The 26,060-nt window shown below is 32.5% G+C and overlaps 1 protein-coding gene across 5 annotated transcripts in view; it reads left to right on the top strand.

Annotated features, from left to right (window-relative positions):
* The window catches only part of PCDH9 (protocadherin 9), a 1,020,109-nt gene that overhangs the window by 84,638 nt on the left and 909,411 nt on the right, over nt 1–26,060 (top strand). The window lies entirely within an intron of this gene.

Raw genomic sequence — 26,060 nt, 5'->3', positions numbered from 1 at the left:
CCAAAGGTAGATTCTGTTTTCATTTAGCATTGTAAAACAGGAGGTGGGAGTTACATGAATTCTTACTTAAAAAAATAAAATCACCAACAACTCAATAACTACTAATGTAAGATAAAATGGAAAGCATAATCTACTACAGAGGTATCAAGCATGTAACTGTCAGGCCAGCTAGTGGATCACTGCAATGCTAGAATCAGGTTGAAATGTAACTGAGAAATATTTGACAAAAAGATAATAAAACATAGATAATATTAATATGTGTTTTTCTATGGCAGTATGGTACTCATAGGAATACTTATATATGATTTAGATCACCCTCCCTCTTTCTATTTGACCCCATGCTTTACTAGAACTTAGAAGAACTAGGATCAAGGGTTACTTGATCATTTGCTTTCTCTCTAGTTTGCTTAATATGTGTGTGTGTATATATATATATATATGTATATATATATATATATAAATATATAGTATATTTGTGTATATATATGTATTTGTGTGTATGTGTATGTACATACATAAACTTGATTACATTTATATAGTATATGGTGCTTTGCTACCAGGAGTTCTTTGTAATTCAGGTAATTATTATGCCTGTTTTGCAGATGAGGAAAATAAGATTCATAGAAAGCTACATGACTGGCAAGAAGTAATAAGGGAGACTCACGCACATATCCCTTTATTCTGAATCAGGTCTCTGACTGCATATATAATACTTTTTCTTTTTTAAAAAGTATTTTATTTTTTCACCACTAAACAAAAATTTATTTTGTCTTTCTCCCACCCTTTTACTTCCAACTAAAAAAAGAAAATAAATTCTTCATAACTAATATAGATAAGCTGGCAAAAATATACTTCCCAAATGACCACAAAAAAACCCAAAACAACTCTCTCTTACTGCAAAATATATTGCTTTTCTGTCAGGAGGTAACATACTTCATCAATATTCTGTGATTGTTCTAGGCATTATTAGAATTCTTAAATTTTCAAAGTATCTTTTTCTTTTAAACAATATATTTCATAAGTTGTTTTCCTGGTTCTGCTCCCTTTACTCTAGATCTGTTAATATAAATCTTCCCTTTACCCTAAATTGTTCCAGCATTCTTTTCACTGTGCCTCACTGATCCCAATTCCCTGCATTATTGACAGTTTCAGATGAGATATTGTTTATAGAAATGCTTTATGAACAATGAAATTCTATATATTCCTAAAGTAAATGAATAAATGAAATTAATTAAGAACATGAAAGGCATTCAATACAATTTTTCATCTATATATTTCAACTGATAAAAAGTGTTTTGCATTCAGTAAATGATCATAATCATGAATAAGGTATTCTTAGGCAGTCTCAGATGTCCTCCTCATTGGGAAGGGAAAAAGAAAATATTGATATCCTGAATGCATTAATTTTATATGGGGTTGTATTTTATGTGACATTCAGGATTATCGAACCCTTAAAGTAGCCTACAAAAGAGCATCAAAAGGGAGTGTACGGCTGAGCTTTCATCTATTTCAATGGTGTCAGACTCAAACAGGATTGGGGCCACTAAACCATGTGCAGCACTTGGCTTACAGTGTTTGTACGTTTCTGCTCTACATGATTTTAAAAGAATAAAGCCTCTGGGTTGGTTGGTGTCTTTAGGTGTTTAAATGCCCTTCCTGCCTAATATTAATCATTCAGATTTATATAGGATTTTGAGGTTTAAAAAATTCTTTCATCATAATCCTCTCATGTAGGAAGTACAAGTTTTATTATCTCCATTTCACAGGTTAGGAAAACCAAAGTTCAGAACTGTGGTTAAATAACCTGTCCCACTCTGGATTCAAAGAAGGTCTCCCCTGACTGTAGGTTCATCTCTTTCTAGTATAAAATGGTGTTTGAAATCATTAAAAATGTTGAGCTCTCTTATCCACTAGCTACTGAACAATTTACATTGTTAATTTATAGAACTGAAATGACATTTCCTTCTGCCCTCATTCTCCTGCCTTGATAGTCTCTGTGAAAATGACATGCAATTTTTCTGTCTAGCTCTGTCTCTGTCTCTGTTTCTCTCTCTCTCTATATATATATATATTTATACACAAAGATGAGATCTATGTGTGTATACATACATGGAAATACAAATATAAATCTATATATACATATGTGTATATACATGCATATCTATATACATATACATGCACACACAGGATCTATATGTATATAATCTTGTAGGCATATTAATAGAGATGGAATCATGGTGACGCAGGGGTCCTCAAACTTTTTAAATAGGGAGCCAGTTCACTGTCCCTCAGACTGTTGGAGGGCTGGACTAAAGGAAAAACAAAAACTTTGTTTTGTGGGCCTTTAAATAAAGAAACTTCATAGCCCTGGGTGAGGGAGATAATCGTCCTCAGCTGCCGCATCTGGCCCATGGGCCGAATTTTGAGGACCCCTGTAGGGGATAGAGATGTGGCTTTGAGGACCCCTCTAGGGGTTAGAGATGTGGCTTCAAGACAAGCCTCTGAAACAGAGATGATAAATATTCTCTAGTACAGTGGAACCAAATTAAAATGCAAATGGGAAATGTTTAACAAAATAAAAATACAATAGAAGATAGATTATATTAATTAATCACATATATTAATATGTGATTTCCTAAGTCATACAACCAGCAGGGATTTGTAACATATTAGCTTTGTGATGTTTATGACACTTAACCTTTAATGTCCTAAGCAACTCTCTGAATACCAGTTGTAAAGAAGAGATCTACTTGTTTCAGTAGGAGTTCTTTTATCCTGGAGTTTGCAGTATTGATGAAATGACATGTCCAGTTCCTATCCTTTGACGTTAATAACCAGAGGCTCTTTGAATTATTGCTACAGTTTCATTTACCAAGGAATCGTGTGGAGTATCAATATGATATTAAGAGATTTATTGTTGAATGAGAACTTTTAAGACTGTAGTTTGTCACCAATTACATGCTTTTTTTGGAATTAAAAGACCTTCAGCTTTTCTATTCAATACACTTTACTACACTTTACTGTCTATTCTGTAACTCTAAAGATGTGATCTTCAGTACAAAATAATTTGTGAAATCCTATCCTTATCTCATTTCATCAATAATATACACATTATCTGTAGAAAGACAACTTCCTTGAAGATGTTATAAGAGTGGGAGAAACTAGGCATATGGATTGTTATCAGATGATACTATCTTGATCACATTTGGGTTATAATAATAATACTTCTGATTTCTTCCATTCCAGAAGGATATAATTCAATTAAAAAGAGTTAAGTAGGTTGCATTTGAGAAATTTTTTTGGTATTTTAAATGATGCTCTGGTGCTCCTGACGTAGGAATACATCTTTGCTGTTCCACTTGGTGATATTCTATGTAACCAGTTCTAGAACATTAATAGTTTTGAAAAATCAGGATTGTAGGTAACGCAAAAGGCAATGGAGAAGTTCATTATAAGCAAAAGGAGACTGCAGGATGTTTCCAACAATGACTAAGAACTGGCTAAAGAATATCTTTAAAAAAATAACTGATTAGTTAAAGGAAGTATGTGAAGGGGAGGGATTAACAGATAGCTATATTATTAAACTTTTATCCATGGAATGTGAAAAGATTTGGAAAACATTCTCTAGCACAGTAGGATGAGCTTTTATGTAAGGCCTATGTGGAACAATAAAAAAAAATGAAGAAGCTATGAAGGCATGGGTAACTTATTGTCTGTAACCATGGATAAAATATCTACATCAAAAAGACTATAGATATGGTGAGTATATCATACTTATTAAAGTATGCAAGTCGAGTGAACTATTAAATTTATCATTTTATGCAATTATGGGTACTTTCATTGTATTACTCCCTTTTATGGCTTAATCAGATTGGATCATTGGCTAGTCCATGAAAATGATCTTCCTTTCTCACCTTCTCTTTCCCTCCTCCCTGATGATTTTCCCAATTTTTGGAACTACTTTTTTTAACTTGTTGAATTCTTATCATTTTAAATGTTAATTACTACATGAAATCTTCCATGCCTATTGTTGGTAAATAGTTTCCTCCTAAGACCTTATACTACTTTATTTTGTACCACTTCGATGTACTTTTCATGTATTACTTTGAACTGTATTTGTCTGTGTTATATGGCCTTTCTATTTTTTTTAATTTAATAGCCTTTTATTTACAGGTTATATGTATGGGTAACTTTACAGCATTAACAATTGTATATGGCCTTTCTAGAGGGAACCTTCTTATCTAAATTTTAGAGTTTTCTTCAGAAGTGTGGCAGTGTGCTTTATACATGTATTTATAAGATCAAAGGAAAAAAAGACATAAGTCTAAGTAGGCCATTTCAGTCCAACATAGTTTTTCTTTAAAAGGGAAAAAACTCCCTCCCTGTTGCCATTCCCCTCTTTCCCCCACTCACAAATTGTTAAGTTACATGGAGGGGACAAAATTCAACAAAATGATTTCTCAGCTTTCTTCTTATACCTCTCTTCTTCCTAATTTTCCTAGGACTATTGAGGGCAGCACCATCTACCCATCACTAAGATTTAGAACCTAAGTCCCATACCCAACTCGTCACTCACACAGCCCACATGGCCAGTCTCCAAATTTTATCATTTTTATCTCCACATTATCTCTTGTTATCTATTCCTTCTCTCTACTCTCACCACTACTAAGCTAGGATAGGCTCTCACAGACAAACCCTCATCATCTCTTACTCAGGCTACTGCAAGAAGCTTCTTATTGGCCTTTCTGCTTTAGGTTTTTTCCTCAATCTAGTCTATCTTCCATTTAAATGCCAAAGTGATTTACCAAAAGTACAATTCTGATTATGTCATCCCCCTGCTCAGTAAAGTCCAGTGCTTTCTTATTTCTTCCAGAATACAATGTGAAATCATCTATTTGGCATTTAAAGCTTTTACAATCTGGCCCCTTCCTCCGTATTAGTCTCTTATATTCTACTTGCATCCAAGTACTCCATGATCCAGCTACAATGATCTATTTGTCATTCCTCCCCATCCCACATTGCATTGCATTTCTCTATGTATTTGCAATGACTGCTCCCCATCTCCATACCTAGTTTGCCCTGCTTCCTTACTTCTGCCTTTTAACTCCTTTTAAAGACTTACCTAAAATCTCACTTTCTGTAGATTATCTCTTTCTGTCCCCAACCTTCCCTATCCCCCACTCATTTTCTTACTTTTGAGATGAATTTCCATCTACTGGCATAGTTCTTCTACACACATAGTTAGCTATATATTGTCTCATCCATTAAAATATATACTCCTTCACAGCAGGCCCTAGTTGTTTTTTTTGGGGGGAGGTTGTTTTTTTCCCCATTTATCCCTATTACTTAACATAATACCTAGCAAATAATATAAATGTTTATTAACTGATTCGTACAATAGACAGAATACTGACTTCAGGGTCTAAAGATCTGAGTTCAAATCCTTTTTCTGGCATTTCTTTCCTCTGTAACTTTAGGATGTTAATCTATATGTGGCTTAGTTTCCTCATCTTAAAAACGAAAATGTTGTACTACATAACCTTCAAAGTCTTTTTCATCTTAGAATTTATAGTTCTGTGATTTCCTCTTAACATCTGGTATAGTGCTTTGCACTGCCTTAAATGTGGCCTTTTTTTTTGATTGAATAAAGAAAATGATTTTGTCTTTTCTCATTTGTTGGTTGACTTTTGATTTCATTGATGTGAAGAACACTCAGCCAGGAACTATCCCTTCCAATACACCTTTGAAACTTCATAGTGCTATATATAGTCACACTTCTAGTATATATTATAGGTGGGATTTGTTTCCAGGACTTCCTGGCTTTAGGGGCAGTTTACTCTTTCTGCTCTACCAATCTGCTTAGTTTGCACTAGTTCAAATATTTATTGACTTGAATTGAATAAGAAAATTGACTTTCCATCTAACAATAAAACAACAAATATGGGTTGATGTAGTAGATAGCTAAAATCCTTGCCCTAGAATAGATCCTTTACAGTAAGAATGAGAAATCTGAGCCCAAGAAAGAGCACATTTGGGTCACTCTGTTCCACCAAAAGATTACGCCTATTAGGTCAGATTTTTTATTATGGTAGATCTGAAAGCTTCTCTCTCTCTCTCTCTCTCTCTCTCTCTCTCTCAGTTTTTTCCCTTACTCAAATTACACTTATTGATTTAGCCCTACCAAGAGAAACAATTTGGATCACTTCAGCAGATTTTGAAACCAATGTTCATATTTTCAGACAAACATTTATTTTGACAATCTTAGCAGTAAAACCAATTCAAATTGCAATATTTCTCAAAGTATGCCTTAATAATATGTATTCCTCCCACTGTACACTTAGTAATACCAGCTCTTTTTTTTTTATTATCTATTAGTATCTTCTCTTGCTGAATTGATTACAGAGGAAAGTCTTACAATATTAAATTCTTATTAAGTACACATAGTCTGTTTTCCTCTGAAAATTGAGTTGAGAGCTCTCTTCCATGCACATAACTTAGAGGTCTTTACACTGTTCACAGAGATTTAAAATTAAGAATTTTAGGATTTGAAAGGAAAGAAATCATTTAAAAATAGTAATTCCCTAAATAAGGAACTTATTATGTCTTCATAGAGAAATGTCATAGAGAAATATAACTTTATATCTGTATAACATAAGGTATACATGCTACTCTGAAAAAATATTGAGGAAATAGTAATTTCCATTGATACCAAATCAACTATATCCCTGAAGTCTTTACTATTTAAATTAAGTTTGAATTTCCAAGTCAAGGCTTTCATTATTCTTTGGGAATGAGATACATGCTTTGGCCAATTTTTTCCCCTAACTAATTAATCTAACTAGAGCAGCAGAACTTTGAACTGCAGGTGTGATATAGAATCCAGATATATTCAATCTTTCCTTGATTTGGAAGGTAAAGGTCAAGCCATGGTTGATATTGGCTCAATATTATACCACAGAGAAACAATATCTTGGATTCCAAAAGATCAAATGCACTTGTCTATTACATTTAATTAAGTTTAGGACTGTGCACTGGATTAAATTGTATCAAAAAGTCTCAAAATACCAAGGTTCTTTTTATGAGGACCTGATCTTCTTTATGCCCTTACACTGAAAGAAAAGCAGTATCAATTTTAGTTGATATGATTTGTTGAGAATTTTAAGATTGGGAAAAGGTTGTTCTTGTCACAAGTACAGAGGATGTATAGAATAATTTCTGCTAGAAGATAAGTAAAATGTGACTTAAATAAGATTTTATAATTAATTATACATAACATGTATGATAATTATATGTAATATAAACATATAATAATTATAATATAGAAATAGAATTAACTTATAACTAAATAAGACAAATAAGATTTTAAAATACACAACAGTATGCTGAATTATTTGGAAGAGTTGTAATTTAATTAGAAGATTGTAGTTATTTTGTCCTAATCCTTTCACTTAAAATAAAAATTGGTTGTGTCAATACTGGTATTATTGCAAAGAGCTAGATATAGTATAATCACTTTGTTTTAGTCTCACTGCACATGTGTGACCTGCTATTATTTAGGAAAGAGAGTACTGTACCTTAGCTGTATAAATCTAAAGAATATAAGAAATGTCTGTAATTGGTCCCTAACCATTTTGGGAAAAAGGTGCTTCATACATGGAAATTGTCTTGAATAAGTCTTGTTAGGTTGTATGTTTCCTTCCCAAATAGTAGAGGTGAAAAATAAATACGGCTTCTAATTAACATAATTTTGCAGACGTCAAAAATAAAGAAGTGCAAAGTATTTTAAGGCCTTGGAAAGGCTCATGCAACTGCTTATAAATTCTCAAAGCCACTGAGAGCTGGTGACTTCTGAGGACTTAAAGTAAGTTAAAAAAGATAGACCTGCATTTAAATGCTGATCTCAACTTTACACTGGGGACCACTAAAAAGACTTTCAGTAGAAAAGGCTGGGATCAGCAAAACATGAAATCATTACAGCAGCAGACTTTTGAGGCCTGCTTTGTATTATGCGTTTGAAAAGGACATTTGTTTAAGGATATGATAGTTTTCTCCTGCATGTAATACATAATCATTTACTGTGGGAAAAGACCAGGATTTTGACAGTGAGGTCACAAACAGGGAAAGAACTGGCCCTTACCCCAGCTGCTTAACAAATCATCTAAGGGGCATTCTTCCAGTGCTTGAATTAGAGGGATAATATATATATATATATATGGAAAATGTATATTGGAGAAAATATATACACACACACACACACATATATATATATATATATATATATATATATACACATGCACTGTATATATGTACATATATATGGGGGAAATGTATATTGAGGGAAAATATATACACACACAGATACATACATACACTATATATATATATATATATATATATATGTACATATATACATATATATGGGGAAATGTATATTGGGGAAAATATATATACATACATATATTGTATATGTATATGTATATGTGTGTGTACACACACACACACACATATTGTCCCTAAATATCCCTTGCTTTAATGGACTGGTAGAAGGCAAGGACAAGATGTGTCACAGGCTAGAGGTGGCAGTTGTGAGCTAGTCCCCATTTTTCCTGGCTGACTTTGAAAATCATTGTATTACTGTTGTTATTCATTTGGTCAAAAAGAACTGGATATAACACCCCCTCAAGCCTATTAAGACAACTGTGAGCATTAGCCAAAGAGGTCACTTGAATGTGAAGCAAACTGCAGCCTCTCTCCAGGGGCTGGGCACGCTGCCTAAAAAAGGAAACAAATACTGGGTCCTTCACTTTGGTCTCTGTAGTTTCCCAACATGTTGCCACTATCCTACCAAATGCCCCAGATTCCCCCTTTTTTTAAAAAAAAATGTCTATTCTAGTTCGTAATAGGGAACATGAAAATTCTCAGTAATTCTACTCATTTTTTTTTTTGGTCTAAGTTAAAATGTGTCTGGTTATTCCCAGTTGGTTTGAGATATAGCATTTTATTTTTTAAAAGAAATAATATGTCAGTACAAAGTAAAGGCAGTAGAAGGAAGTTTAAAGCATTACATTTTAGTACTTGGAAACAAGGAAGATCAAGTCTAAAACCTATGCTCCACACAGTCTTTCTTGATAATCTTTAGTACTAGCACAATAGATAAAAATGCTGTAGGCTAGATGAGAGTAGCAGAGAAACGGTCCATTAGAGCATCTCTTACATTGTTTATCTGCTTTGTATGTATAAAAATGCTTCCAATTGCCTTTGGGCACCTGTACTATATAAAATTCCGAACCATGAATGAATAACTAAACTGAGAATGTCTCCACTTACAATTCTTCCCTCTTGGTTAACTAGACTTCACCACGAATCAGCAAAGACAGAATAGATAAATAAACAACAACAAAAAAGATATATCACAGTTCACTGAAATAAAAGGTTTTAGAAGCTTTTCCTGTTAAGTGAAAACATCTTTTGGTTGAAATGGAATCTCCTTATTTAGTGATTTTTTTTTTGGTGAAATCATATTAAAAGCAAGATATTTTTGTAAATAGTATTTTTCCAATTATATGTAAATAAGGTTTTAAAAATTCATTTTTGTAAGATTGTGAGTTAAAAAAATATTTGTTGCTCACTTCCTTCCATTCTCCTTTCCCTAAGAGATGGTAAACAATTTGATATAGTTATAAACGTTCAATGATGTGAACATATGTCCATATTAGTCATATTGTGAAAGAGGTAACAACAAAAGGGAAAAAAAAAAAACATACGCAGGCACACACACACATACACAAGTGAAAATAGTTTTCTTTGATCTGCACTCAGATTCTCTCTGCACAGTTTTATTGCCCTTTGGGCATAATTTCAAATAATTCTCCAGAATAGTTGGATCAGTTCAAAACTGCACCAACAATACATTATGTAAAGGCAGGAATTTTTAAGGTTCCATAAACATCCATAAAATTGGAATTCTTTAATGAGGGAATTCTTAACTTGAGGTCTATCAACTTAAAAAGAAAACACAACTTTATAAAACTATGATTAATTTTCTTAAACAATCTATGTATGTTTTATATATATTTAAAACCATTTTGAGGAGAACTTAGTCTTCACTGCACAATCAAAAAGGTCATAACACAAAGAAGATTAAGAAAGCCTGCCTTAATATAACTAGAATTACTGCTACAAGTGACCAAGCTCAAAAATTCTAAGAAGGAACTGACCAAAATGGGCAATTTGGAAAAGAATGGAATAATCAATTTATAAATATCTAAGCCATCCTTTTTGTAATAATAGTTATAATAATAATAACTATAGCATATTTATTTTCTATATTATTTAAATGCATTTTCTTCTTTGATCTTCATAAACACTTAATAAAGTTAATACTACTATTTCACCCATTTTACAGATTAAGCCTTAAAGACATTAATTTCATGGACCTCTTCAAGAACAAAGGACAAAAAAACCAAATTATGAATAGCATATGTAAAATATATTATATAAAATATGTGGGGATATTCATACATATGCATACATTTATTTATATGTTTATACAAATATTCTTAAATTTATATGCAAGCATATATATACATGTTTATATGCATACATGCTCTTAAATATGTCTACATGCACACATGCGTGTTTGTATGCATGCAAATGAACACACTGATCTCTTTGTATATAAAAACTCCCAATGAGGACATTTCTTCCACCAAGGACACTTGAAATCTTAGTGTGTTATCTGGATCAATGTGACGGCAAAAGACTTGCCCAGAGTATTTCAGAGGGCATGACTTAAAGCCAATTATTCCTGATTCCATGCCTGAAATATTTTTCATCTTCTCTTTATTCTGCCTAGTGTACTTTCAGTCCTATCATTGTTTTTTTTTTTTCAATTCCTTTGGAGATTTAGATTCAGAAACTAATAATTTTTCTGGAGGCCACTTAATACTTAATTTTGGTAATTAATTCTGTGGTTCTTCCTGCCCTCTCTAAAATCTATAGAAAAGACAATTAAAAAAAAATGAATTTTTATCTTTAAAGATTAAATGGAGGGAGATCAAGCTGTTAGTGATTGTTTGGAAATAAATTTAGTTTGACTCCTTAAAAGCATACACATTATTTTCACCTACCTAGTAGCACACTTTCTAAATAGTGTAAAGGGAAAACAACTTGAATGAACAGATGCGATTCCTTTGTCACCATACCCATATTCAAACAATGTGCTAAAGTTCTTGAAAAGTTCGTTTTTAAATGGGATAAATTTTTTCAAGCAATATTGCTTAGGTTACAATGCCTATTTATTCTGAGAGTAGAAACAATATGTTTTAGCAAGGAAAATCAAATTAACTTAAACTCAAATAAATGAAGTCTGATTAAATTAAATTGTACTGTATTTACTCTTGGTACATATTCTGATCAATTATTTGTTTACTGGCAACCTTGGTAAAGCTTTTATTAAATATAGGACTTTTCCCTCATTCAGTGTCAAATCTAACCAGTGTACTGTTTAGTTTGAATTTTCCTGGAAACAGCTGGAGACATTTCAATGTCATTTTATGTTGACTGAAATGGAACATGGCTTCTTTCCTCAATTACCTGTCTAAAACACTCGGCAAAAAGAGACCTATTAAATTTGAAGATTAAAGGCTAGCCAGCTTTATAGCTGGCAAAATTAATTCTTAAACTTATAGCATATAGCCTTGCAAGTTAACAGTAAAAGAATTTTTGATTATAGATATTAAGATCCTATAATGTCATTCTTCAAGATCACATATTAATGGAAAATTCTTATAAAATAGGAATTTTCTGTCATTTTATTGACTAATATATCCTTTGACGATGAAGTTTAAAAATGTCATTGAAGTGACTTTCTAAATACTGCTTTTAAGGATCCTTTGGCAAATTTACTTTTAGAGTGATGCAGAACCTTCATTATTTTAGGGAAAAGTTAAGCACCAATAGCCAGCATTAGTCTACATTAACACTTTATTGGTTATTTATTCTTTTGAGGAACTTTATTTTATTTTTTCCTGTGAAGTAAAATGTTGTAAAGTTCTTTAGCTGATATATAAGAAAGTTACTTCTTAGTTCCTTAATTTTTTGATGCCATATTCTCTTATACTTCAAAATGTCTGTGAGTTCATAGGTAACCAATTTTCTATTTACCATAGCATTATAGGATTGTACATCTGGAAGGGAATTTAGCAGTCATGCAATCCAATGGTTCCCAGACATTTTTTTGCCATTAACCCCTTATGCAGTGTGGTACAACTTATGCACTTGTCAGAATAATGTTTTTAAATACACAAAATGGAATAAATATGATAACAAAGAAAAACAACTATATTGAAATGCCATTATTAAAATATTTTTAATAGTTCACATATCTCAAGTTCAGAATTTCTGCTTCATTGCCAGAAAAAAAAATGAGAATCCCTAAAGTTAACCGTGCTGATCTTCAGACTATATAAACAAAGATGGTGAAATGGTTCATATCTTGAGTTTTTATATTTTGGTAGGAATGTTCCATTGCAATAGCCCCTAAGAATCTGGGTCACTTATTTACCATCATAAGTCATTTGAATAGGTATTAATGGAAAATCTCACCTTACTTTTGACTACCCTTCAAAGCTTCATGGGAATAATGATTCTTTTTAGTTATTAAAATGAAGAACTTATAGTAAAAATCCAATAGCACTTGAAGTGAGTTAATATAAAATAAGTGATTAGAGAACTGGACTTGGAGTTCTATAGGATGATTCTTGCTCAGATATACAAGTGTAGAGTACCTTGAATTCACCTGATCAGATGTGAGAGTACTTTTTGGAAAAAATGTCTTAGGTGCAGCTAGGTGGCGCAGTAGATAAGAGCACCAGCCCTGAAGTCAGGAGGACTTGAGTTCAAATTTGATCTCAGACACTTAATACTTCCTAGCTGTGTGACCTTGGGCAAGTCACTTAACCCCAATCGCCTCAACAAACCAAAAAGAATGTCTTGGTGGATACAATGTTGAAATTGGATACCTGCTTCAAACACGTATTAGCTCTTTTATCCTTTTTAAAAATTTTATTTTTTTATTTACAAATTTACAAAATTTATTTACAAATTTTATTTACAAAATTTACAAATTTGCAAAATTTATTTACAAATTATTTACAAAGATGTATGGGTAATTTTTTCCATATTGAACCTTGCAAATCTTTTGTTCCAAATTGTCCCCTCCTCTCCCCCACCCTCTCCCCCAGATGGTTGGTAGTCTAATACATGTTAAATATGTTGAAAATACACATTAAACCCGATATATGTATACATATTTATACAGTTATCTTACTGCACAAGAAAAAGCAGATCAAGAAGGAAAGAAAAGAAAAACTGAGAAAGAAAATGAAATGCAAGCAAATGATAACAGAGATAGTAAGAATGCTAGGTTGTGGTCCACCTTCTGTTCCCATGAGTTCTCTCTCTGGGTGTAAATGTCTCTCTTCATCACTGAACAAGTAGAACTGGTTTGAATCATCTCATTGTTGAAGAGGGCCACATCCATAAGAATTGATCATCATAGTCTTGTTGCCATGTACAATGATCTCCTGGTTCTGCTCATTTCACTTAACTTCTGTTCATGTAAGTCTCTCCAAGACTCTGAAGTCATCCTGCTGGTCGTTTCTTACAGAACAATAGTATTCTATTAGCTGTTTTATCCTAAGGTGGTTTCTTAACCACTCTGTTCCTCAGACTTCTCATCTGTAAGATGTGGAATAATAGCATCTCCCAAAGTTGTTGCAATGATAAAAACAAGTTACTATTAGCTAAACACCTATTAAAAGTAAGCTTTACTATTATATGTATCTCTTGCTACTAGGAATTCCACAGCATGTGATCACAATGAAATTTCCAAACGAGCTTCATTGTAAATAACACTGAGTATAGAATATACAGAGAATATGTGAATAGTTACCTTTCTTTTGTCTTTTTGAAAATAGTAGCAGAAATTTGGATAATGTGGACAGATGTGTCAAATTTTAATGGCTTTGAAAATGTCTGCCTCTTAAAATTAACGGAATATGCATCCTTTTTCACTAATTCAAAATGGTGGAAGTTCATAATAGTTCAGGTTCAAACACTGCAAACTTTTATCTTAGGCCAGTGATTTTAAACTCTCTGACTCAGTTTAACTCAGTTTTACAATGAAGAGAATGAAGAAGACAGATTTAAGGACCTCTAGCCTTCCTTCAAACAACAAAACTCTAAATGCACACAAATAAGGTAATCTAGTCCATAATACTGTAAATATGAGTTAAACAAAAGTTCCATGATCTAATATATGGCTTTATTTGGAATCTCTTAAATCATACTACCTGACTAGATCCTAAGTTTTTTGAAGACAGGATTGTCATCATTTCTTTTGTATTCTCTAATAGTATATTCTATTTAGAGCTTTCTATTTTTTGAAGGCAATGTTTAAGGACTTGAGATGGCTTTAATAAATTTCTTTTTATGCATTTGTAGATTAGGCTTTGATAGGGGTTTTTTTAAATCAGTGTTTTGGATTCTTGTCTGCTAAAGTCTCATTTCCTTGTTCCATCTCATTACCCCAACCAAAAAAAATAGAATTCTGCTATACTGTAAGACTTCACCCTTCTCTTTATTTAATCTCTTACTGAACTCACTCCTAAAAGGAGTGCTCTACATGATTTAGCATCTACAGGAAATGTTTGTGGGAATTACAAGAGCCAAAGTGACAGTTGGAGGGGCTTAAATCACTTATGAGAGATTTCATAATTCAAAAGAAAGGGACTGCTGAGAAAGCATTTCTTGTCCTTTCTCCTTTCTCCCACAGACATGCCTCTATCTCTTAAAGCACCTAGAAATTTGGGGGATTGAAGAAAAGAGATGAATTGCAGGCCATCTGAATATCCTCTGAGACATTGGTGCTCCTTGATAACTCTTGTACCTACTTTCCATTTATGTTTCTAAAGACTAGAAGTTAAAAAGGAAGGAAGGAAGGGAAGACAGAAGGAACAAAGGAAGGAAAGAAAAGAGGGGGGATAGGGAGGGGAGGAAGGGAAAGAAAAAGAAAGAGACAAACAGACATAGAAAGACAGAGACTGACAGACTGGAGAAAGACATGAGGGAAGGAGAGAGAGATAGAGACACTCTGACAGAGACAGAGAGACATAGAAAAAAAGAAAAGGGGGATTAGGACTCTTACATTATAATTAGTTCAATTCAGCAGATTATTTTTATTATAGCTTTTTATTTTTCAAAAAACACACAAAGATAGTTTTCAGTAAGCACCCTTGGACATCCTTGTGTTCCATATTTTTTCTCCCTTCCTTTCCTCCTCTCCCTCCATTAGACAGCAAGTTATACAATATAGATTAAGCATGTATAATTCTTCTAAACATGTTTCCAAATTTATCATGTTGAACAAGAAAAATCAGATCACAAAGGGAAAAAAAATGAGAGGGAAAAAACCAAGCAAGCAAGCAACAAAGGTAAAAATGCTGTGTTGTGATCCATATTCAGTTCCCCATAGTCCTCTCTCTGGATGCAGATGACGTTCTCCATCCCAAGTCTATTGGAATTCGCCTGAATAACCTCATTGTTAAAAAGAGCCAAGTCCTTCAGAGTTGATCATCACAAAATCTTGTTGTTGCTGTGCACAATGTTCTCTTGGTTCTACTCACTTCACTTAGCATAAGTTCATGAAATTCTCTCCAGACCTCTCTGTATTCATCCTGAGGATCGTTTCTTATAGAACAATAATATTCCATTACATTAATATACCATAATTTATTCAACCATTTCCCAACTGAAGGGCATCCAATCAGTTCCCAGTTCCTTGCCACTGAAAAAAGGGCCGCCACATACGCTTATGCATATCAGTAGATGTTTTTTGACACTATGTGCAAAGCATTATCCTATGCTGCCTGCTAACTTTCTTTACTTAGCCACTTATTTTCTCTCATAAATAAATAACTGTAGTAATTTAATGTCTTTCTTGGTCTTTCCCCTATTCCATTCTACCAATTTCATGTATAATATGTGGGCAAATGCTGTAATGCCTATGCATTGTAATGCTTATACTTGTTCCCAGAGCTGTGACTATTCTTCATCATAGATATTTTATGAAATGTGTAGCTATTTTACTGATTAACTGAGGAGTTTATCCAGGATTAATATTCCCTTGGTTCTACATGCTGCATGCTTTTTCTTTAGTCTGATAATAGTCACCGAGTACACAGGATGCAGTAAACTATTCACTTCTACTCCCGAAATAAAAAGTTTCTGTTAATTAGAATAAAAAGAGGATGAATGTTTCCCTAAGGTAGTAGCTTCCAACCTTGCTGGAGCTGCTATACCCTCTGTTGTTTAATTTTTTTATAGTCCTTTTCTCCTTAAAGGACTACATTGTATACATTTCTAAAATGAAAGAAAATTAAAATTCTGTTTTGAAAATTTGCAATGCCTCATGGAATAATAGCTAAATGGGAACATTCTGAGATGTGGAAAAACCAGGTTTGGGAATGGCTGATTTAAGAACTTGAATTTGCATTTCTTCTTTACAAGGCTTTCTGATAGCTTCTGAATTGAACCTTCTTCCTTTTGACTAAAATATGTTCCTCTGTGGAGTAATTATTGCCCTCCAGGGATAAATAAGACACAGAGTTTTACTTGCTTAGAACACTGTCTGCCCCAAGAGAAGAAATGGAAAGTATGGTGTTTGAATATAGTTTTGCTTTTTCCAAATGTAGATGCATAGAGTACCTTGAGTTCACCTGATCAACATATTTTTTCAAATGTCTTAATGGACGGAAGGTTGAAAGTAAAGTCAGGAAAACCAGAGTTTGAAGCCTGTTTCAGACACTTAATAGCTATGTTATCCCAAAGTGGTCACTTAACTACTCAGTGCCTCAGTTTCCTTATCTGTAGGATGAAGATAAAAATAATATTTCCCAAGGTTATTAAAATGATAAAATAAGTTAATATCAGTAAAGTATCTTTGAATCTTGGTTTTATTAGTACATATCTCTTCGATTCCATAACATGTGATAAGAGTAAAATTTTTAAAGAGCTAAAAATGTAAATAAGACTGAGTCTTCCAGAATCTGAATGCTTACATTTCTTTTGCCTTATGAAAAAGGATAAGAGAAATGTGGATAATATGGAAAAATGCATCAAATTTTAGTGGCTTTAATAATCTATCTTAAAATTAATAGAATATGCATTTCTTTTTTAAAATCACCAACATGATTCAAATTATTGAAAAATTTTTAAGTTAAAAAACTTTATCCAATCCTTTAAGTTTAAGATTTTAGTCTAGTCATACTTTTCTCAGTATCCTAATTTGTAAAATGTTGATAGTAATATAAATGTAAGGCATTTTTTTCATTCTGCAGTTTTCATTCATGTCAAAGAAGTCTGTTAGTGATCCAGAGTAATTCAAAAACACCTTAGCTTGTGCTAAGTTACAGGAACATAAAATCAAAATCAAAACCAGATCCTGGCTTCAAGAAGCTTCTATTTGGTGATTTACAATCTATTTTGATTAAATTTAAAATATGCTATTTTAAGTATGAGAGCAGGGAATAGAGAATAGGGAGTTAGACTCAATGACGTTAGCTCAGTTTCTCTCTCTCCCCCAATTCATTTTGGCCATGTGTTCTAAGGAAAATCATACAACAGTTGCTCATCTTCATTGCTAGAGGAAATTTCCTCTATTATCACAGAAATCACAGCTTTACCGTAGGCCCAAAAGGACTTTTAGGAAATTTTAACTTGTTCATTAAATTTAAACTTGTTCATTAAATTCATTTTTGTTGTACAGTGCTGAGATTTTAAAGGTTATATATCCATTTTACAGAATAAAGCATATTTTACTGTGATATGTGTGGATTTGTATATTCGCTACTTTTTTTTAAGACCTTGATTATAACTGTCAGTATCATGCTGTCACCAGTTGTTCTGTGAACTCTATCTTTGTTTTTAGTTAAAATTTGAAGATTATATGTGAATATAGGGACACTTGCATCAGAGGGAAGGGAAAAAAAGAAATTTATATGATAACTTTATTTTATATATAAAAGGAATAGCAAGTTGTACATAATAAATTTGCAGTTTCACATGCAATCATAGTTTTATTTATTGCATTATGGAACTGCTTTTTTATTTCATAATTTGAAAATAAAAAAAATACTGGTTAAAAGTTGAGAAATACTATTGGCATATAGGCAGGCCTAGAGCTAGCTTGTTTTAGCTCTTACAACTAAATAGTGGTTTTTGTTTTTGTCCTTTGTTCTTGAAGAAAACCATGACATCAGGGAGGTGGTGCCATGATATGCAAGTGAATTGGATTTAAGTAAGGGAGGGCTGTGCAAAGTCACCTGCTTCATTTTTTTTCTCCAAAGCCATCTGGGTCCAGTAGCAAGATATAGAACAAGGCAACTGGAGATGGGTTAACTAAATTAGTTTGTAACAAAGCCCTAGGGGAAAATGCCTTGAGTTGGCTCATACATCTATATTTATTTTTAAATATTTTCATGCTTAATCTACATTATTATTGTTTTCTCAAGATTAATCAATCAACAAAATCAGAAATCAATTCCTAATTTGTAATATGTGCTCATTTTTGTAGTGTAAATGCTTGGATATTTAGCAATTATTCTTTCCTAAATTCTACGATTGTTTTTATCTATATTTTTGTCTCCTTTTATTCCATGAACAATATCCAAATCTCCATTTTCCAGACAAATGTAGATATATAACTAAATAGTAGTTTCTACTTAGTCTAGATTATAATTAAAGGGTCATCTCCAACAAACTGAATTTATCATGTGTGAACAAGTTTGCGTCATCGGAAACCTATTTGTGCTTTCAGAGTACTAACTAATAATAGTATTTCTGTATACAACTCCTTCTTGCATATATAGTGAAAGAACAATTCAGCCTACAACATTTACCTACCTTCTGAGGTCAGAGAGTTGAACAAGAACATATTCTGAATGCTTTATTTCCCCAAATTTTCAAAAATGTGCTAACATTATATAGTAAAAGCATATATTCTTGGAAACAGAAGAAAAATAGAAGGTAAAAGATAAGTAGTTCTATGAGAAGCAACAAGTGAAATGGAGAATAATTAAATCACATTAATATCCCAGTTAAATTGGGGAAACAAATCTATCACCCCAAACTACTCTAGTCACAGCCAAAAAATCTTGAAAATAACTTAGAAATTTCATTGTTAGCTGTTTATAATTTGTGACCAGGTCTTAAATGATGAGAGCTTCTTCATAGTTAATGAAAAGCATAATAGCTTTATTTCAGAGCTTCATATCTAGAATCAGATGGGGTGTCGTAGAACAGATGTAACTGCTATGGTGCAACCTGAACCTATTACACTGATTGCCTCTCAATTGGATTGGGCAACCAGATGTACATTTTCTACTCTTTAAAAAAAAAGGTAATTGCTAATAGTTTAAAAAATAAAATAATAGTGATGTATCTAAAATTGTCAATGGTCATCATTGTATATTAAGAATAATTTCAATTTCAGGAGAGATTGCATCTTTAAAGTAAATTCCCTTTTTATGCCTATTCAAAGAGAATTGGAAAAAGAGAACTGGGATAGAGATTTTCCCATTGTTGCTGCTAGTTTTTTTGTGACACTGTTGGAATCAAACGTGGGGAATCTGCTCTGATTGCAGTATCCAACTGTGCTGAGTCTCTAAACTATTAAGTCTTGTTAATAGTTGTGTGAGTCAATAAGGCTGTTCACAGCCTTGAATTGAAATGTTGAGCAGTCAGAACAAAAACTGAATTACTTTAATGGGGCAAATTTGATTCACACACAGTGTGACAGGCAATGTCAGAAGAAAATCCTCACTTAATATTTGAGGCTGTTATGCTATTAGTTGGCTTATTTGACAAAAGCTGCTGAGTTTTATGTAAAATAGTGAAATGATAGATGTCAGGGTAAAGAAAGATACATGAGATTGTATTCATTCAATGGATATCTCTACCCCCCTCAACCTCCCAACCCCACCCAAAGATTTTGGGAAGATGTATCCTTCCCTGACCATTCTTCCTCCTGTCCTTTATAATTTTTTTCACTATAGACTGCTACTTTTTCATTCATTTGTGATTGTACTGTGATCAAGATTCTTCTTTTCAATCACACTAATACTTCCATGGGTGCTTATAGCCATGGGATACTGCCCCTGTTTCAGGATTAATACTTTCTTTTATTCTTGGACCTTTTAGGCAACTTTCACTCAAACTGGAGCAAGATCTAAAGATTCAAAAATTATGAATTGCATGTATCAGTGACATGTCAGTATTAGGCCTGGTATTATTTGCTCACCTGCTGCCATAATCATTTAGATGAGATCAGGATACCAAAGTAAATGATTATATTTTACTATAATTCAATTGGCCTCATATAAATATCGCCTTAATTTTCTCTGTGAAGGAGTTTTTGTCCAACTTGACCTAAGAGCTCCCTTCTTTGCTTCAAAAATATCAAATTTCCCCCCTATGTATTACTTATAATTTCCCTTCACTAAAGGACAACTAGTATAGAACTACTAACTCCTTCTTGCATATATAGTGAAAGAACAATTCAGCCTACAACATTTACCTACCTTCTGAGGTCAGAGAGTTGAACAAGAACATATTCTGAACTTTCCCCCCACATTTTTGTATTTTGAAATCATAATGTCTTATTGAACACTCTTTTATTGCATAAATCCTTTAGGCTCTGAAGAAGGCAAGCAAAAAATTCAGTTAGTTGCTTGTATTAGAAAGAGAAGCAAAGAAAAAATGCCTTTCATAAGGAAGTGTTAAAGCCAAGTTGTCTTTTGAGAAGGTGAATGAAGAAGCATCCATTTTTAATTTTGTGTTTAAAAAAAAGCACAGAAACACCTTGAACAGATGCACTATCAGTAGTATAGTGTGCTGTAGCTTCTTTTTTTTCAGAAAGAGTCCCAAAAAATGAGGTTAGGTTAAATTTCTGAAATGTATTACTAGATGACAATTCACAGAAAGTGAAAGCCAATTTTCATTAAACCATGACTTGAGTGTGCAGAAGTTGAGTCATCTTTATTTCTCTAACAGTTCTGTATCACAGATAAGAATATCTACTTTTATCCTTATGGTAGAGACAAAATGATCCTTCCAAGGATGTGACCTATAAAACAGGGCAGGCTGAAGCAGTCTAAGAAACTGGGAGTATGATGAACCATAGTATTTTTAATGAAGTGAGGTTATAAATCCTGTTAAATGACTTGCCAAATCAGCTTAAGCTTTCAAATTGCAATAGAAAAAGATCTGATTTAACTGGATTACCAACCCACTGTTGTATTCAATTGCTTTTGTGAAAATCACTCAGGTTGTAGAAGTCTTTCTTTCAGTGCTATGTGATTATAATGTAGAAGAGATTATATATCATTTCATATGCATAATCTTTTAAACTTTTTCTTTATAAGCATCTCATACTCCATTGGAAAGTTTAGAAAATGGAATCATAGGAAATTTAAGAGCTTTTTTTCAATTTTTAGTACTTAATGCTTATAAAATGTTTAACCCAGGTTAAAATGATAAATTAAAACCAGATTCCTGGGATACATTTCAGAATTTTAGAGACTGTGGTATGATGTGATATCATTTAAACAAATGGTTTTGTTATTCTTAGTTTCAAACAGGGCATAGCTAAATGTAACATCAAAAAGTCCAGAGAAAATACACACTTTTGTCTTTTGTTATCAAGATGGAATTGACGGTTTTTGGTCTCATTTGTTTTGGTTTTTAAATCTCTCTATTTCTTTGAATTGCCCAGATGCTGTTCAATTGAATCAGTACAAGGGGGACAGAATATAAGTGAAATAAGAATAAGTGAAATCTGGAACAGTGGTACTCGGTAGGATGAGTGTGCCCCAGCAGCAGAGCACCTGAGTATTTTGGGTAATCTGGCACCTTTTCCATTGCTTTTTGTTATTTTTGGTTTAGTGGCATAAGAAAAAACCCCAAAGGTATGTAGAGAAGTACTCAGCTGAGAAGGGAACTAAGCTGTGGGTATTTTGATAAATGACAATTTAGTAGAAACCTAGAGCAAAGGTGACAAATGCTGCATTTAACAGTGTTCTCTACTAGGAATACTATTAGGTATTTTTCAGGGCTTCATAAGCTATTTCTGCTAATGACCACTTTTCACCTGAGAAATTTTTACATGACTCTGGGTATATGGGATATAAATATATAAAACAGGTATATAAATAAAAGATTTACTGATAATAAATCATAATTTTATGACCACCATTTTCAATTATGTGACCCCATATGAGGTCAAGACCCCCAGTTTAAGAAGCTTTGTTTTATATATATATATATATATATATATATATATATGTTTTTATATATATACATATACAAATATATGTTATATATATAATACTAATACTAGACATGAATATTCCTCACTAAGTTAATATATAATAATTTGGAATTGGAAAGGACCTTAGATTTCATCAAATAGAACACCTTTACTTTAAAGAAAAGGAAACTGAGAACAAAACTTATGCAGGGTCACTCAGCTACTAAGAGTAAGAGTCTGGAGTGGATTGGAATCACTTCTTTCTAACATCAAATCCAACTCTCAGGGAAGTGTAGAATAACACGAAGTTGCACATATCCCAAATGCCCCTCTGTTTTTCCAGCTCCCAGTATTTTCACTTGTCAGTTTTTGTTTTGTTTTGTTTTGGGAGAATGACAATAGCCTATCTGTGACATGTGATCAAACTTCCCTGTTTTTAAACCCTATATTTCGACTATTCTTGTTAGAAATCACAATTTGATTGTTGTATATAAATGTAATGGAATGCTATTATTCTACAAGAAATGATAAGTAAGAGGAATTCGGAAAAACTTAGGAAGACTTACATGAATTGATGCGGAGTGATAGCAACATTGTGTGAAGATGAACTTTGATAGACTTAATTTTTCTCAGCAATACAATGATCTAAGATAATTACAAAAGGCTTAGGATGAAAAATACTATCCACATCCTGAGAAAGAACTATGGAATCTGAATGCAGATGAAAGCATGCTATTTTTACTTTGTTTTCTTTCTCGTGGTTTTTCTCTTTCATTCTGATTCTTCTTTTTTACAATATGACTATGGTGGAAATATGTTTAATATGATTGTACATGGGTAACCTATATCAGAGCGCCTGCCACCTTGAAGAGGGAGAGGGAGAAAAAAAATGGAAATCAAAATCTTAAAAAAGTAAATATTGAAAATTATCTTTATATGTATTTGTGCTAAATTTAATTTTATTAAGTGGAAAACATAAAATAACTATAGGCAATTAAAACAAAAGAAATCACAATTTGGGTGTTCCTGTTAAATACTAACCACATACCTTCTTATAAGAAAGTTAGGGAACCAAAAGAGCTGCTTTTGTATGTAGATGATGATCTTTATCAAAAACTTTATAACCCAGATATAGAACCAAAAAGCCTTTATAAAATTATGAACATAATTTTCCTTAAAGAAAAGAAAGTGGGGGGGTAGAATGGAGAAGGGGGAAGATGCAGAAAATTTAAATAAGATATAGGAAGCTGGAGTTCAGCTTTGATTCCCTGCTGAGCTCTGAAACCAAAAGTTTGTATTGAGTGAACTGTGTGACAGCAGCTCTCTCCTTTCCTGGAGGAGCTCATATAATATGAAACATAATAGCCAATTAAAAATATTAAAAAGGCTACAACTTAAGCAGTCAAAGAAAAAGAGGGGACTATTTTTGAGAGGTGAAAAAGCTAAACATTTTTCCTACTGGTATATGCAGATTTGTCACTTTTACTGGGTAAGTGCCAAGTCTTATATAACAGTAATAATGATGATCATATAAATGCCTCATAGATAAATGCCTTATGAATGCCTTTAGATCCAATTGAGTAAAAACACCATTACTCATACTTCATATTCTCTTCATCACTTACCCACTATTTTTGCCTAAGTAATTTCCACTGAAAAAGAAGCAGGTGATGAAATAATGATTTCTTGCTTTTAATTATTAATTAATAGGTATAGCTTTAAACTATTTGTAACTAAAAATGTTAAGATTTTCCATTTCAGAATTGTTAAGCTGGACAGATGATACTTTCATATTGTTATGGAATAGGGTTTCTTAATTTTTTGTGCGTTGTAGATTGTTTCAGTAGTCTTTTAAAGTGTTTGAACCCCTCTCACAGCATATGTATAAATATATAAAATAAAATAGCATATAAAGGAGACTAATTATATCAAAAAATAGTTATCAAGATATTTTCTTTAAAAAACAGACCTCAGGGGGCAGCTAGGTGGAGAGGATAGAGCACCAGCCCAGAAGTCAGGAGGACTTGAGTTCAAATCTGGTCTCAGACACTTAACACTTCCTAGTTGTGTGACCCTGGGCAAATCACTTAGCCTCAATTGCCCCAGGGGAAAAAACAGACCTCCTGTTAAGAACACATTTATGTAGCCTCCCTAAGTACATTTATAGGAAATTTCATCTCTTGAAACTTGCTAAAAGAATATTAGGTTTGAGTATTATTTTATATTTTACACAGTTTGGAAGTACTTCAGGTATATTAGAGCAGGGTTTCATCTTGAAATTCAGCCTTGTATATTTAAGAAAGTAGATCTGTATAAAACCAAGGAAATTAAAGAAATTGCATGGAAATATCAGCTGTAGGACCAAAACACTCGGTAACTGATTGTTCAGTGATTTCTCAATGAGGTGTAAACAGTAGAACTGGTGATACTAGGTTCCCCTGGTGTGACAATGCAGGGGAAACATGGCGAAATAAAGTACTAGATGCATTGGTTTATGATGGATTACTAAAGCACATAATTCTGTGATAAAAGCAATTTATATGATTTGGCTCATTTATTATAGGTTTGTGTTTTAGCTGAATGAAATTGCTTGTGTATCTAACATTCATAGGAGTGTTTAAAATTTTAAATGCTCCTGCATCTTTATTATTGTTATTTTGAAAGGAAAAGTGGATAATCATTGTTAAGAATTATATATTTTATTTATGTAAACATTAATTTTATTTTTTTCCTTAGATGGTAAACTGCAGGACTACAGATTGGTGCAGTGGAAAGAATGTGAGATTTAAGTAGTGTACTTAGATTCAAGTCCACTTATTAGTTTTATATCCTTTACTATTCATTTAACTTCTTTGGTTTACCTACAAAAGGAGGAGGTTGGACTGTGTGACTTCGAAGGTTCCTTCTACCCGCTAATGTATGACCTATAATTTCTGCATTTGTTAAATCTTATTTATGTTTTAAATTTTCAGTGCCTACTCTAAACACAGTGAACATTTAGACTATTTCATAAGTTTTTAATATTTGAATGTTTATTATTCTAGATACTTTTCGTTAATACTAAATGAATGAAGGATAATAATAATTGGTTAATTATTTAACATGAAAGTTTAATCATTGAATATATCAACTGTATAGAAACCAGAAAGAGTTGTATGGATAACAATTTCAGTTCCAGGATAAGAGTCTGGATCTATATCCTTTTAGTTTCTATCCTTTTTAGGATTTTAGTACCAGTTGAACAAAAACTTCTGAGATATCTATCCAACAAGTCTTTCTATATTCCTTTTTAAATGAAATTCATAAAAATTCTAGTCAGAAATTGTGGAGAGAGGAGGTTATTAAAGTGTGCTTATAAATATTACTCCTAACCTTTTCATATGCCTTTGGTCACCAGCCTCATATTTCTTGAAAACTTTGGGCAAATACAATTTAATATGGAACAGTATGACTGTACATTCAAAAGACTAAATTGGGTATCTGATCATGTTATTATTGATATATTTATTGCTTGGAAAATCAAATTTTAGCCATTAAGTCATTTTAAGATAACATTTTTGATAGATAATTTGTTGTAAAATGAATACCATAAGAAAAGGTGTTATGGTCATTTTGAAGGAAAGTAAACTGAATGTCAAAAGACTGAAACCGCTTCTACTTGTCAGTTTCTCAATGATATAATAGCTTCATGTTA

This window comes from Sarcophilus harrisii, chromosome 3 (genome assembly GCF_902635505.1).
Source record: "Sarcophilus harrisii chromosome 3, mSarHar1.11, whole genome shotgun sequence".
In the NCBI taxonomy this organism is placed as follows: domain Eukaryota; kingdom Metazoa; phylum Chordata; class Mammalia; order Dasyuromorphia; family Dasyuridae; genus Sarcophilus; species Sarcophilus harrisii.
The sequence above is the reverse complement of the archived record's forward strand: the minus strand, read 5'-3'. Positions and strand labels throughout refer to the sequence as shown.